Here is a 14,788-nt window from a genome sequence, read left to right as displayed (position 1 = left end):
GCGCATGATAGTCTACCTGGACGACATCCTGATCATGGCCCAATGTCCTCGGGTTTTGGCGGACCACCTTCAAACGGCGGTGGATCTCCTTCAGAATTTGGGCTTCGTTATCAACGAAGCAAAGTCGGTCCTGGTTCCGGCCCAACAAGTGACGTTCCTAGGTTTCGTGATCGACTCGGTGGCGGCCACCCTCGGCCTGCCTTCTCGGAAAATGACCAAGATCCGGCACGAGATCCGACGGTCTCTTGCGCAGTTGCGTCTCTCCTTGCGCCAACTGGCTCGGATAGTCGGTCTTCTTTCAGCCTCCATACAGGCAATTTTTCCGGGCCCGTTGCACTACAGGGCTTTACAACGCCTCAAGGCCAGGCACCTTCGCAGAGGCCTCTCGTATTCCCAGAAAGTCACCCTTTTGGCCGAAGCCATGGAAGAGTTGCAGTGGTGGCTCGCCAATATGGAAGCCTGGAATGGGCGGGCAATCTTCGGTTCCGCGCCCGATATTGTTATCGAGTCCGACGCCAGCAGGTCCGGATGGGGCGCACGATGTGGCGAGTATGCTACCGGAGGTGTGTGGTCACCACAAGAACAGCAGCTCCACATCAACTGTCTGGAACTGTTAGCGGGATCCTTTGCGATCAAGTGCTGGACCAAGGATTCGGTCCGTTCCTGCGTCCTTCTCCGGATGGACAACGTGTCCGCGGTGCGTTACATCAACCACCTGGGGGGGACTCGGTCCCGCGCTCTCTCCGACCTGGCAGCGAATTTTTGGCAGTATTGCCTCGATCATCATGTTTCCGTCACAGCGGAATACCTTCCAGGCCGCAGCAACCAGGTGGCGGATTACCATTCACGGCATGTTCAAGACGTGAGCCTGTGGAAACTTCATCCGGGAGTATTTGCGGACCTCCAGAGCATCTGGGGCCCGTTTTCAGTGGATCTGTTCGCTTCCCGCCTAGATCATCAACTGCCCCGGTTCTTCAGTTGGCGACCGGATCCTCTAGCAACGAGCACGGATGCCTTTCTCCAGGACTGGAGGGAGGAGACGGGTTATGCCTTTCCCCCGTTTGCCATGCTGACGAGAGTTTCGGCGCAGGTGCGTCGCCAGGGAGCGGACATTGTGTTAATATCCCCGATTTGGAGATCTCAAGTTTGGTTTCCAGTTCTTCTGGAACTTTCTTGGGATTTTCCAATCCTACTACCCCGCTTCCCGACTCTTCTCCTGGATCCCGACGGGATTCCTCACCCCCTCGTAGCGCAGGGGTCCCTGGCCCTGATGGCTTGGCGGATTACCGGGGACGATGGGAGATCCCGGGCCTTTCGGGAGCAGCTGAGAAGCTCATGTCAAAGGCTTGGGCCAACGGTACGGTCAAGAGATACCGATCCTCTTGGAGGCGATGGGTGCGTTGGTGTATGCGCCGGGATCTCGATCCCGTGGCAGCGGATCGGATTGCCGTTGTGAATTTTCTAGCCGCTTTGGCTGAGGACGGTTTGGCGTACAGAACCATCAATACCTTTCGCTCTGCCATTTCGGCTGGCCACTCCTTAGTGGAGGGCTCCCCGGTGGGCGAGCATCCTTGGGTCTGTCGCCTGCTTCGAGGCATCCGCCTTTCGTTGCCACCGGAGCCTCGTTACTCCCACCTTTGGGACGTGAACCAGGTCCTAAACCTTTTCTTGTCTTGGCAACCAAACCAATATTTATCCCGAAAAGAGCTGTCTGCCAAACTGGCTATGCTTCTTTGTCTGATATCTTGCAGAAGGGTTTCAGATGTGCGAGCGTTGGATGTCTCCGGCAGGATCTTCACTCCCTTTGGGGTTACATTCACTATCCGGAGGCGGACGAAGTGCGGTACCACCTCTGTGTCCTACCCTGCTTTTCCGGACGCTCCTAAGCTCTGTGTGGTGTCCTGCCTTAAGGCCTATGAGGAGATGTCGGACGAGTTTCGCCCTCCTGGAGAGCGACAGTTGCTCATCGCATTGAAGAAACCGCACAAGGCGGTCTCCTCCCCCACGATCGCTCGTTGGGTACGTTGGGTGATGCAGGAGGCAGGCATTGACCTCCGTGTTTTTGGGGCCCATTCGACTAGAGGGGCAATGGCCTCTAAGGCGTTTACCCTGGGAGCTCGTCTAGAAGACATTCTCAATGCGGCAGATTGGTCTTCGGACTCCACCTTTAAACGGTTTTAGTTCAAACCGGTGCTGGATATGGCACATTTGGTGGTGAGCAAGCTTTAAACGAGCATAATCCTCGCCTCCGGTCCTGACATAGAATGAAAAATTTCCTAGCTAACGTAACGGAAAGTTTCAATTCTATTAAGGACTCGGAGGCGAGGATTATCCCGCCCAGGGTATCAATTCTACGGATACCTTTCCCTCCCTCGTACTGGGGTAAGTAACAGGTCTTCTTTGGATTGGCAGTTTTGCTTGTACCTATTGAATGTCTGTACCGAAATTCCTTCCTTGCAGAGCTAAGCCTTAGCCAAGATTCTCGCTTACGCTGTCCTTTACTTCCGCAGGCGATTCTGGCAAACAGGATTCGTAAGGATCTGGAACTGGCTGGCCTGCAGCATCGAAAGAGGAGGAATGGATAGCAACAGAGGACTACATACCCCCAGGAGCCCTGTGATTGGTGCATGGATGTCGGTCTAGCTGCCCATGGACACTCTATTGTTTCTGTGTTATGTTCCCTATGGTTCATGGCAACAGTGGGTTTTTTTGTGAACTTTGAAGTGCTGCTACTGGAATTAAAGAAAGATAGAGCATAATCATAATCCTCGCCTCCGAGTCCTTAATAGAATTGAAACTTTCCGTTACGTTAGCTAGGAAATTTTTCATTCCCCAGCAATACCAACCCCGGTGGTGGGTCTGCGAACCAAGATCACACCAGAAAATCCTGGAGAACAGAACGGCCAAAGAAGCTGTCTCTCCAGGCAGTAATTCTTGGTAAAGGTGTGCATCGAGGCCCACGTAGCTGCCTGACAGATGTCATGCAAGGGAATGAATATGCTACTTACCAGTATGCATCTGTTCTTGGCATGTAGGGCTGCTGACATTCATATCTGTGCATAGATCGCCGCCTAGTGTTGGGTCCGGATGATTGCACATTGTTGTCCTGGAAGAGTCTTCGAAGTATCACGAGATAGGTGACTCGTCCCCTGGACCACAGTGCGCATGGGCATCCTCTCCATCCTTAGATTGTTTTTCGCCATTGTGGCAGTGATGGAGTAGATACAGTAAGTGATGACCATGCTATACAGTAATTCTGAGTGCTGCAGCCGCTACAGGTGCCGGGGAGGAGGGTGGGCGATATGAATGTCAGCAGCCCTACATGCCAAGAACAGATGCATACTGGTAAGTAGTATATTCAGTTCGAGGCATGTGGGCTGCTGAATTCATATCTGTGCATAGAATACATAGCAGTACCTCCATTAGCGGCGGCTACCCGTGCCAGCTGCAGCAGTCTGAAAAAGAGTTTTGAGAACAGCCTGTCCTACAGCTGCCTGCTGTTTTGAGTGTACATCTACACAGTAGTGTTTGGTAAATGTATGTATAGTGGACCATGTGGCTGCTCTACATATTTCCTGTAAAGGAATGTTTCCTAGGAAAGCCATGGATGCCCCTAACTTTCATGTTGAGTGGGCTCGTGGGGGAATCGTTAATGTGCGTTTAGCTTTTTGATCGCAAATTTGAATACATTTAACGATCCATCTGGCTATACCTGCTTTGGAAAATGGCGTTGCCCTTGTGTTGTGGAGAAAAGGCAACGAAAAGTTGTTTTGTCTTCCTAAAGTTCTTAGTTCTGTCTATATAGTACATGAGGGCCCTCTTTACATCTAGTGTATGGAGCATTCTCTCTGCGACATTCTGTGGATTTTGAAAGAAAACAGGCAGTTCGATGGCTTGATTCATGTGGAACTGCGATATGACTTTGGGCATGAATTTGGGGTTGGTACGTAGTACATCCCTGTTTACGTGAACCTGTATGAATGGCTCTTGAATGGTCAGTGCCTGGAGTTCACTAACTCTTCTTAACGAAGTGATTGCCACTAGGAAAGCCACTTTCCAGGTGAGGAACTGAATCTCACATGAATGGAGAGGTTCAAAGGGTGGACCCATTAATCTGGTGAGGACCAAATTGAGGTTCCACACCGGTGCCGGTGGGTGTCTTGGGGGAATTACTCGTTTGAGTCCCTCCAACAAGGCTTTGATGGCAGGCACTCTGAATAAAGAGAGGTGCTGCCTGTTTTGGAGATAGGCTGCTATCGCGGTTAAATGGATACGTATTGAGTTGTATGCCAGATTGCATCGGTATAGGTGTAGGAGGTAACAGATGATGTTTTGAATGGATGCGGCCAGCGGGTTAATGTCATTGTTGTTGCAGTAAATGACAAGCCCCTTCCATTTAGCCGCATAGCAAGCTCTGGTAGTGGGTCTCCTGGCCTCCTTGATGATATCCATACAGTCAGGTGGCAGGTTTAGGTAGCCAAACTCTAAGACTTCAGGAGCCAGATTGCCAGGTTCAGCTGTTGCGGATCTGGGTGCTGAATCTCGCCATGGTTCTGCGTTAAAAGTGCGGGTTTGATCCGCAGTCTTTGATGCGGCACCACGGAAAGTTCTAGAAAGGTGGTGTACCATGGTTGGCGCGCCCATGTGGAAGCAACTAGGATGAGTGTCAGTGAGTGTTGTCGCAGTTTGCGTGCCACTAGAGGTATTAATGGCGCTGGGGGAAAAGCGTACGCAAATCTGCCGGACCAGTTCATCCATATCGCATTGCCCTGTGACTGTGGATGTGGGAACCTGGCGGCAAAGCTTTGGCATTTTGCGTTTTCGTTTGTGGCGAATAGGTCTATCTCTGGATGACCCCACTGTTGGAAGTACGGTTGGAGAACTGACGGATGTAGCTCCCACTCATGCATCTGGTGGCTGTGTCTGCTGAGCAGATCCGCCATCTGGTTGTCCTTGCCGGGGAGGTGTTCCGCCATGAGGAATATGTTCCTTTGAATGGCCCACTTCCACTTGCTCTGAGCCAGATGAGACAACTGTGGAGAGTGTGTTGCTCCCTGCTTCTGTATGTAGTACATGGCAGTCATGTTGTCCGTCCGGATCAACACGACTTTGTTGCACAAGTGTACTTTGAATGACTTCATGGCTAGGAAGATTGCCATCAGTTCCAGAACGTTGATGTGCATCTTCTTTTGTTGCGTTGTCCATAGTCCCTGCACCGTGTAAGTGAGTACATGAGCTCCCCCACCCTGGAGAGAGGCGTCCGCTGTCAGTATTATTTGTGGAACAGGCTCTTGGAACGGTCGGCCCTTGCAAAGGTTTTGTGGATTCCACCAATGCAGAGAGTTGTATGCCCGACCGCTCACCAACACTAGGTCTTTTAATTGCCCGTGAGCCTGATTCCATTGACGCGCCAAGCACTCCTGAAGCGGGGGCATATGTAGTCTCGCGTGCGGGACTATGAAAATGCAGGAGGCCATCATGCCTATCAACTGCATGAACACTCGCGCAGGAAGGGAGTGTTGAGGTTTGTACTTTGAGATCAGCAGTTGCATGCTGTTGATCCTCACTAAATTTGGCTGAGCTGTGGCTGCCAGAGTGTTTATGGTCGCGCCCAGGTACTGTCGTACGTGTGCGGGTTGGAGATGTGATTTTGGGTAATTTAGTGAGAATCCCAGACTGTGAAGAAGGTGAATGGTGAGGGACATGTGGCTGGCACATTGCTGGGCTGACTTTGCCTGAACAAGCCAGTCGTCCAGGTAAGGGAAGACGTGAATGTGTTGTCTTCGTAGATGTGCCGCCACTGTTGCTAGGCACTTGGTAAAGACCCTGGGTGCTGTTGTTACTCCGAAGGGGAGAACTTTGAACTGATAGTGATGCATCTGAATAGTGAACCTGAGATATTTCCTGTGTGATGGGTGTATGGGTATGTGGAAATACGCATCTTTTAGGTCCAGTGTGGCTAGGAAGTCTCCCTGACTGAGTAGCGGGAGAACCTGCTGTAGGGTGAGCATATGGAAATGCTCTGAGAGAATGTATTGGTTGAGGGGTCTCAGGTCTAGTATAGGTCTGAGCGACCCGTCCTTTTTTGGGATTAAGAAGTACAGAGAGTACACCCCTGTCCCCTGCTGGTTGACGGGCACGACCCCTATTGCACCTTTTTGCAGCATACTTAGCACTTCCTGCTGCAATAATGCCAAGTGCTCTACGGACATAGGACGGTGCTTTGGCGGTATGTTGGGTGGAGTGGACGTTAATTCGAGACAGTAACCGTGCTGGATAATGTCCCTGACCCACCTGTCTGTGGTGATGGTTTTCCATGCTGACAGGAACCGTAGGAGTCTCCCCCCGACAGGTGTTATGTGGTCGAGGGGCAGGGAGAGGGCTTTACTGTTTGTTTTTGGGGGAGGACCTGGTGTTGCCGTAACCACGTCCTCTGCCCTTGGTGCTGGAGCCACGATATCCACCTCTGTTGGTTTTATCATAGGTACTTTGTGTGCCTCCTTTAGTGTACTGCTGCTGTGACCCCTGACCTCTAGCTGCTCCTCTATTACCGGGGCGACGAAATGAGCCACTACGAAACTGCTGCGTCTGCAGAGCCGCCATTGATTTCGCAGTGTCAGTGTCTTTTTTAATTTTTTCGAGGGTAGTGTCAACTTCAGGGCCAAATAAATAGTCTGGGTTGACTGGTTGATTTAGGATATTGTTTTGAATCTCCGGCTTGAAGCCTGAGATTCTCAACCATGCATGCCGTCTCAACATGACGCTTGTGTTGATTGCCCTCGCCGCTGTGTCGGCTGCATCCAGTACGCACTTGATGGATGCATTGGTAAGGAGTTGTCCCTCTCTGATGAGGAGCTCTGCTGCCTCTTTATATTCATCTGGCAAATGTTGGAGTAGGGATTCTAGTGTGTCGTAGTGGGACCTATCATAACGGGCCAGAAGTGCTTGTGTGTTGGCAATGCGCCAGATGTTTGCTGCCTGCGCTGCAATCCGTTTGCCTGATGTCTCCAGCACTTTGGACTCCTTGTCTGGGGGAGGAGCATCACCTGTTGTTTGTGAGTGGGCTCTCTTGCGAGCATTAGCAACCACCATGGAGTCCAAAGGTAACTGACCCCTAATGTACATAGGGTCTCCGGGTGCAGGCTTGTATTTTTTTTCAATCCTGGGGTTTAGCACCCGTGCCCTGGTTGTGTCTTTAAAAATGTCTTTTGCAGGTTTGAGAACTCCTTTTAACATGGGCAGAGTCTTGACAGTTCTTTCGGAAGAGGCGAAAGTGTCCACATTGAAGTCTTCTTCGACAGTGTCAGAATGGAGTTCTACTCCATGATTGGCAGCAGCCCATTCTATGAGGGCATTAAAGGCAGCTGTGTCCTCTGTGGGAGATGTCTCAATGTTATAAAGCTGCATGTCATGGGTATCTGGTGCGGTACCCTGGTCTGTGGGGTCATCCCATGCCTGATCTGGGTCTTGCAGGTGATCATCAGGATCGATATCCCCAGGGTAGGTGGTATCATCCCCTACATAGACCTCTACTGCGTCTGCCTCTGAAGGCGTAGGAGAAAAGGACGGTGGATCCTGATGGAAGGGTTGAAAGTGTTCATGAAGCACTGGCTCTGACCCTGCCGGCAATTTGTGTTTGAGAGGAATTTTGTAGGAGTCCAATCCCCTCTCTGGCGTGATTTTCCGCTTGCGGAGCATCAACCTACCAGTGTTGGCGTCAATAAATTGTGGCTGTGAAGGCTCGAGATCTGTTTGTCCAGTGGATGGGGACTGTGTCTGGCGGACACATGTCCGAATCTCGAACAGTTTCGGCGCCGTGGGCGGCGGCAACCCAAACGTGATGTTGGTCGGCACCGAGGGTGCTTTCGAAGCCTTGTGCGTGTCGGGACCCGACGTAGAGTGGAGGGCTGCCCGTTCTCTGATGCGTTGCAACGATGCCGAGACCTGTTGCACGGTGAACGCAGATGGCTCTTTGGAACCGGTCGGCACCGTGGAGGTAGGCGTCGAAGCGGCCCCTGACTTTTTTGCAGTCATGGGGTCATCGATCCGAAGGGAGGTATCGACGCTCGTTGGAGTCGATGACGTGGCAGGCGCCGCCATCTTAGACGTCGACGCAGACGGGGTGGCCACCTGGACTTTGGTGGTTGGGGCCGATGTCTTAGGTGCCAGAGGCCGAGGCGCCTTGTGGGGACCGAGGGCCTTCTTCTTTGGCTCGGCACCTGTATCAGCTGCGGTGAGCTCGGCACCGAAATCCCTTTTTGCGTGGTCGGAGCAGATGACCTTTGCCGGCGTCGAAGGAGTGGAGGGCTTCGAGGCCTTCGAGCCGATCACAACCAGTTTCACTTTCGGTTTCGATGGAACTGGTGCGATGGATGGGTTCGGTTTCGCTGAATGGAATCCAGTCGTCTTCGATAATAATGGCTCTTGCGAAATGTTCGAGGCCGGGCCTGAAGGCGGGGCCGAAGAACCGGGAGATTGGTCTTGGGTAAGGCCCGAAGGCGATCCCTTGACCGGAGCCTCACGACGACGTATTTTTTCGGCCTCCGTATCGACGGGTTGGCCTAGCTCCTCGCTGGAGCTATCTTCCTCGGCCCCAAGGGCCTCATCGTAGTCTCCTACCTCGTCGACGACTTCTTCTCTCTGAAAGATCACCTCATCGTCGTCTTCCGATCGGGAATCGTGTTCGGAAGCGGGGCTGGAGTCTACGTCTTCCACGCTCTCGGCGTCCTCGTCTTCGGTGCTAAAGATGTTGGCCGGGGCAGGCGCCGATTGCTGCGCCTCCAATCTCGCTGCCCGTCGATTCCGGAGAGTCTTCTTCGAGCGGAATCGGGCACAGGCCATACATTTCGACTCATCGTGATCCGGTGAGAGACATTTGTTGCATACCGGGTGGACGTCGATGTGTGGGTATTTCGCGTGGCATAAAGGACACCTCTTGAATGGAGTCCTCGATTCCATCGTCGATCGAAGTTTGATGTTCGGACCAAGCGGATCCGAAAAGCTGGAATAAGGTGCTAAAGCACTAAAGAAACTAGTCGATACCGAACGGGAACAGTACCGACGATAACTAAAGGCCTTTTGGCCTTAAACTGAATTTTCCTAACTTGAGCTAAGATAAGCACATCCGAACCCAATGGCGGAAAAAAACAATCTAAGGATGGAGAGGATGCCCATGCGCACTGTGGTCCAGGGGAGGAGTCACCTATCTCGTGATACTTCGAAGACTCTTCCAGGACAACAATGTTCAATCATCCGGACCCAACACTAGGCGGCGATCTATGCACAGATATGAATTCAGCAGCCCACATGCCTCGAACCTCCCCGTCCCAAAGCAGTAGTGGCTGCTGTCGCCCTGGTAGAATGGGCACGCAGCCTCACCGGAGGCTCCTTTTTAGCCAAAGAATAACAAGCCTTTATGCACAGAATGACCCACGGAGAGATGGTCCGCTTGTGCACGGCCCGACCTTTCTTGGCGCCCACGTAGCCAACAAAGAGCTGGTCATCCACCCGGAACGGTTGTGTGCGGTTCAGGTAGAATGAGAGCGCACGTTTTGAGCCCAGACGGTGGAGCCTCTCCCTCTTTTGAGGGATGCGGGGAGGCAGAAAGAAGGTAGGCAAAGGGATGGTCTGCCCGATATGAAAGGCAGTGACAACCTTCGGCAGAAAAGATAGACCAGTCATTAGAACCACTGTGTCCAGATAGACAGAGAAAAGGAGGTTTAGAAAAAAGAGCCTGGAGCTCACTCACTCTTCTTGCAGAGGTGATGGCCACCAGGAAAGCTGTCTTTAAAGTGAGAAGACGAAGAGGACAGTTGTGAAGTGGCTCAAAGGCAGCACACATCAGATGGGTCAGAACCAGAATCAAGTCCCACTGAGGCATTATGAATGGAACAGGAGGGAAAAGATGAGTAATGCCTTTCAAGAATCTATTTACAACCGGGGACTTGAAAAGGAAAGTTTGACCTGTAAGTCGTAAAAAGGCTGAAATGGCCGAAAGATAGCCCTTGATAGTGCCCAGAGCAGAGCCCTGCTGGGCTAAAGAAAGGAGGAATAGAAGGACCTCTAAAAGAGGAGCAGAAAGGGGATCCACAGCCGTTGCGGAGCACCATGCCACAAACTTATTCCACCTGCAGGCGTATAAGTCTTAGTGGAGGGACGCCTGGCTGCCAAGATTACATCACAAACTTCGGGAGGCAGGTCAAAAGACGTCAACTGCCACCGCTCAATCTCCACGCAAGGAGGTGGAGGCTGGATAGGTTCGGGTGGAGGACCGTCCCCTGCTGTTGCGACAGAAGATCTCCCAAAGAGGGAGTCGGATCAGGGGATCGATAGCCATGCTGAGTAGCTCGGGATACCATACTCTTTGAGCCCAGTCCGGAGCCACAAGAATGACTTGGGCCCGGTCGCGCTTGATCTTCTTCAGCACTCTGGGTAGAAGTGGTATAGGCGGAAAGGCGTATAGTAGACCGCAGCTTCACTCACGACGCAAAGCGTCGCCTAGCGAGTGCCGCCTTAGAAATTCCAACACGCACAACTTATGACATTGCACGTTCTCTTCGTTGGTGAATAGATCTAACCAAGGCTCTCCCCACTGCTGAAAGAGACCTTGCACCATGTCAGAGTTCAGACGCCATTCATGATCCATCATGCACCGGCGGTTGAGTTCGTCCGCCCTGGCGTTCAGAGAACCTGCCAAGTAGTGAACCACCAGGGAAATGCCCTGATGTTCCAGCCATGTCCAGAGGCGCAGAGTCTCCTGACATAGGATCCACAACCCCACCCCGCCCTGTTTGTTGCAGTACCACATGGCTGTGGTGTTGTCTGTGAAAACCTGCACTACTTTCCCCTTGACAGAGGGAAGGAATGCCTTCAGTTAAAGTCGAATCGCCCGAAGCTCCATAAGGTTGATATGGAGCCGGGACTCCGCCAGACACCAGAGTCCTCTGATCTCAGCCTCTCCCACGTGGCCGCCCCAGCCCAGAAAGGACGCGTCCGTCACAACTGTGTGTTCCAGTTGGGGAAGGGAGAGGGATACGCCATTGACCCAATCGCGATTAGTGAGCCACCATGCAGTGCCCTCCAAGATCTGGACGTGATCGGACAGGTTGCCCTGATGCTGTGCCCACTGGAACTTCAGGTCCCACTGCAGAGCCCGCATATGCCATCTGGCATGATCCACTAACAGGATGCAGGAGGCCATCAGGCCCGTGTAGCCGGAGAGTCATCCAGACCGAAACCCGGGATAGAGGCTGAAAGATCGGAATCACTGCCGTGAATAGCCTGGACTCGCTGTTCGGGAGGATAAACCCAAAACTGCTCCGAGTCCAGAACCACTCCGATGAAGAGGAGCTTCTGAGAGGGAATCAGGTGCGACTTCGGCACGTTGATGGAGAACCCCAGCAAATGCACGAGGTTGGCTGTAGTCTGGAGGTGGGAGACAACTGCCTGGGGCGAGCCCGCCTTCAACAACAATTAGTCGAGATAGGGGAAGACTGGAACCCCTGATCGACGCAGGTGATCTGCGACCACCGCCATCACTTTCGTGAACACCCGAGGGGCGCTGGTAAGGCCAAAGGGGAGCACGGTAACCTGAAAGTGCTCGTGGCCTACCTTGAACCGCAGGTAACGCCGGTAGGCCGGGGATATGAAAGTAAGCGTCCTGCAAGTCCAACACTACCATCCAGTCTTGCGGGTCTAAGGCAGACAAGACCTGAGCAAGTGTGAGCATCTTGAACTACTTCTTCCGGAGGAAGCGATTGACATTCCGGAGGCCTAAGATAGGACGCAGGCCCTTGTCCTTCTTGGGGACCAGAAAGTAGTGGGAATAACAACCATGGCCTACTTCTCGCCCAGGAACGCGCTCGATGGCCCCCTTGGCCAAGAGGGCCGTGACTTCCTATTTAAGAGGCGCAAGATGGTCCCCCAACATGTGGTAGTACTGAGGTAGCATGGCTGGAAGGGAAGTCTCGAAGGGGAGGGAATAGCCCCTTCGGACAATTTGCAACACCCACTTGTACGAGATGATGTTGCGCCAGTGGGGGAGATGATGGCGAATCCTGCTGCCCACTGGCGTTTGATGGGCCTGAAATGTCGGACTAGGAAGGCTTTGCAGTGGATGCTGCGGGGGTGGAGGTGGACTGACCTGCCCGCTGGCCCCCAGAACCGCCTCGACGGTTCCCATGTCCGCGGCCGCGCTGAGGATGTTGCTGCACAGACCTGTGGCTCTGGAATGAACGTGTTGGGGCACCCCTTCCGTGGCTATGAAAGGAGCGAAAAGCGGAAGGCGGAGGAGGGCGAGTGGCCAAAAGGCCCAAGGACTTGGCCGTGGAACGCGAGTCCTTAAAACGCTTCAACGCACTATCCACCTTATTGCCAAAAAGGTGAACGCCATCAAAGGGCATGTCCATCAAAGTGTTCTGGGCATCCCCTGAGAAGTTGTCCTCAGCCAGGCGTGGCGCCGAAGCGCCATCGTCGTGGAAATTGCCCTGGCCAGCGAGTCGGCGGTATCAAGCCCACAACGAATAGTGAACTTTGCGACTCTCCCAGCTGCAATAGCTTGGGAGAGTGCTGTCCGTGCATCCACCGGACCGTTGGGCGGCACCTGCGCAACCGTATCCCACAGAGAGTGGGAATAACGGCCCAAGAGGCATGCGGTGTTCACCGACCGCAGCTCCAAGCTGGCAGAAGGAAACAGCTTCTTGCCAGGCTGCTCCAGCTTCTTGGATTCCCTTGGATTTACCTATTTGGGGTGCAGAAGGGAACGCGCTCTGGGAAGCAGAGGCTTGGACAACCAAGCTCTCGGGAGTGGGGTTTTGGGAGAGAAAGAGGGGGTCGCCCGGAGGCGGACGATGGCAGCGAACCCCGTTCCTGTCCACATGAGCCCCTGTGTTGGGCCTGGACCAAGTGCCCAAAAGGACGTCAGAAAGTGCATCATTAAAAGGCAGCAAGGGCTCCGAAGAGGTTGCCGTTGGCTGAAGCACTTCTGTCAGGAGGTTAGTCCTGATGGCCACTGTAGGGAGTTCGAGGTGGAGGGCCTCGGCTGCCCTACGTACTACCACTGCGTAAATGGCTCCCTCCTCCGTAGCCACGGTAGGAGGAGACAGCATGCCAAGGTCAGGTGAGGTGTCAAGACCACAGGCATCCCCCAAATCCTCTACCCAGTCCGGATCATAATCACACTTGTGTGAGAGGGTCCTCAGACCCCTCCCAGTCCTCCCCTTCCTCCGAAGTCTGCGAAAGAGGCTGAAAATAAGGGGGACGGACATAGGGGATAAAGGGTCCCATCGGCGTTGATCCGGCACCATGTCCAGTTCAGGGCTGAGACTGGGGACGACGTCGTCCCGAGGAGCGGGCGACGTCGGAGGTGGTGCCGGTGGAGTCGATGCCGGTAGAGGTGTTACAAAATCAACCGGTGTCGACCGTGGTCAGATTCCTAATCCCGGGTGGTCCTGCGGTGCCGGGGCTGGAGCCGCCGGGACAGGAGCCGCCGGCTACGCAGAGGTCCGAGCCGCCAGCGATGGAAGGACAGGACAGGACCCTCGGTCAGGCCCGCGGGGCCTGTAGGCGCACCGGCAAGGCAAGACGGCCCAAAGAGTCGGGCCATGACAGCAAGAACCTCTTGCACCGGAGCAGGCGTCGCCGACTGACCCGGAAAGGGTGGGTAGGCCGGCGGCGACCTCGCAGGCTCCGCCGGAGGTAGCACCATCCTCACCCTCGTCCCGCGACGGGAAGTCGAGGAGCGACGACGCTTCTTCTTCGTCTTCTTTTTGGAATGCTTCTACTTACCTGGCCCAGAGTGAGAAGACTTAGATCCAGAGGAACTATGGTGACGGCTCAACGACCAGTCCCTCGGCCTCCCATGGGACCGGGACCTTGAGAGGCACGGAGCAGACTGCCGGACTTCCAGCAACATTGGGGACCGCTCCCGCAACGTTTTCGGCACCATGGCCCGGCAGTCGGGCACGACTTGGAGTCGTGGTCGTGCCCCAGGCAGTAGAGACACACGTGGTGTGGGTCCGTCACCGACACCATGCGGTTACAGTCCCCACAGTTCTTAAAGCCAGCCATCCCTACGACACCAGGAGTCGATCGACTCGAAGAAATTGAGACAAAAGGCCTCGAAAAAACTCAGTCAAAAAGTGATTGGGGGTACTTGCTCTTCCCGGATCTGCGCTTGCTGGCGTGGAAAAATAACTGACGTCAGCGAGCATGGGCGCATCTAAGTAGCTCCAGCGACGTCATCCCAACGACGCATGCGGAGCCGCACGATGACGCCTACATGGAGTAGTTAGAGACTCAGTAACAGTTGTTCATACCCCCTTGACCAAATAACCTGCAGGTAAACATCAAGCTTTAGAAGTTAAGTGCAGGTGGGCAACATGCCTAAGGTCAAGAATGTAGGTCAATTGAATGGCCTGGACCAAAGAGTCCGCGTTTGCTCTCATAAAGATAAATCGAGCGTTAATGTGAGTTTTACAACAATAAAATGTAGCACTGCTGAAAAATATCACAGGACTGCACTGATACACGAAAGAACACATGAAGCCTTGGAGACAGCACAAATGTGAACAAAACTGCGATAGATAATTGTATATCTAGCTTCCCCACTCAGAACAACTGGGCACTAAGTAACCAATGTATTCGACCCTTGTCAAGTGGTTTTGTTTTTTAGCCCAGTTAGTGTGCACAATAACTTTTTCTGAAGTACAAAGAAGAACTAGAAGCGCATCTTCAAAATACTTTACATCAGTTAATGGTGAAAAGAAAACCCTACTTAAAACATTATAAT

At 53.3% G+C, this 14,788-nt stretch overlaps 1 protein-coding gene across 2 annotated transcripts in view; it reads right to left on the bottom strand.

Moving 5' to 3' along the window:
* PDS5B (PDS5 cohesin associated factor B) overlaps nt 1-14,788 on the bottom strand; it is an 802,561-nt gene that overhangs the window by 509,120 nt on the left and 278,653 nt on the right. The window lies entirely within an intron of this gene.

This window comes from Triturus cristatus, chromosome 8 (assembly GCF_964204655.1).
Source record: "Triturus cristatus chromosome 8, aTriCri1.1, whole genome shotgun sequence".
Taxonomy (NCBI): Eukaryota; Metazoa; Chordata; class Amphibia; order Caudata; family Salamandridae; genus Triturus; species Triturus cristatus.
The sequence above is the reverse complement of the archived record's forward strand: the minus strand, read 5'-3'. Positions and strand labels throughout refer to the sequence as shown.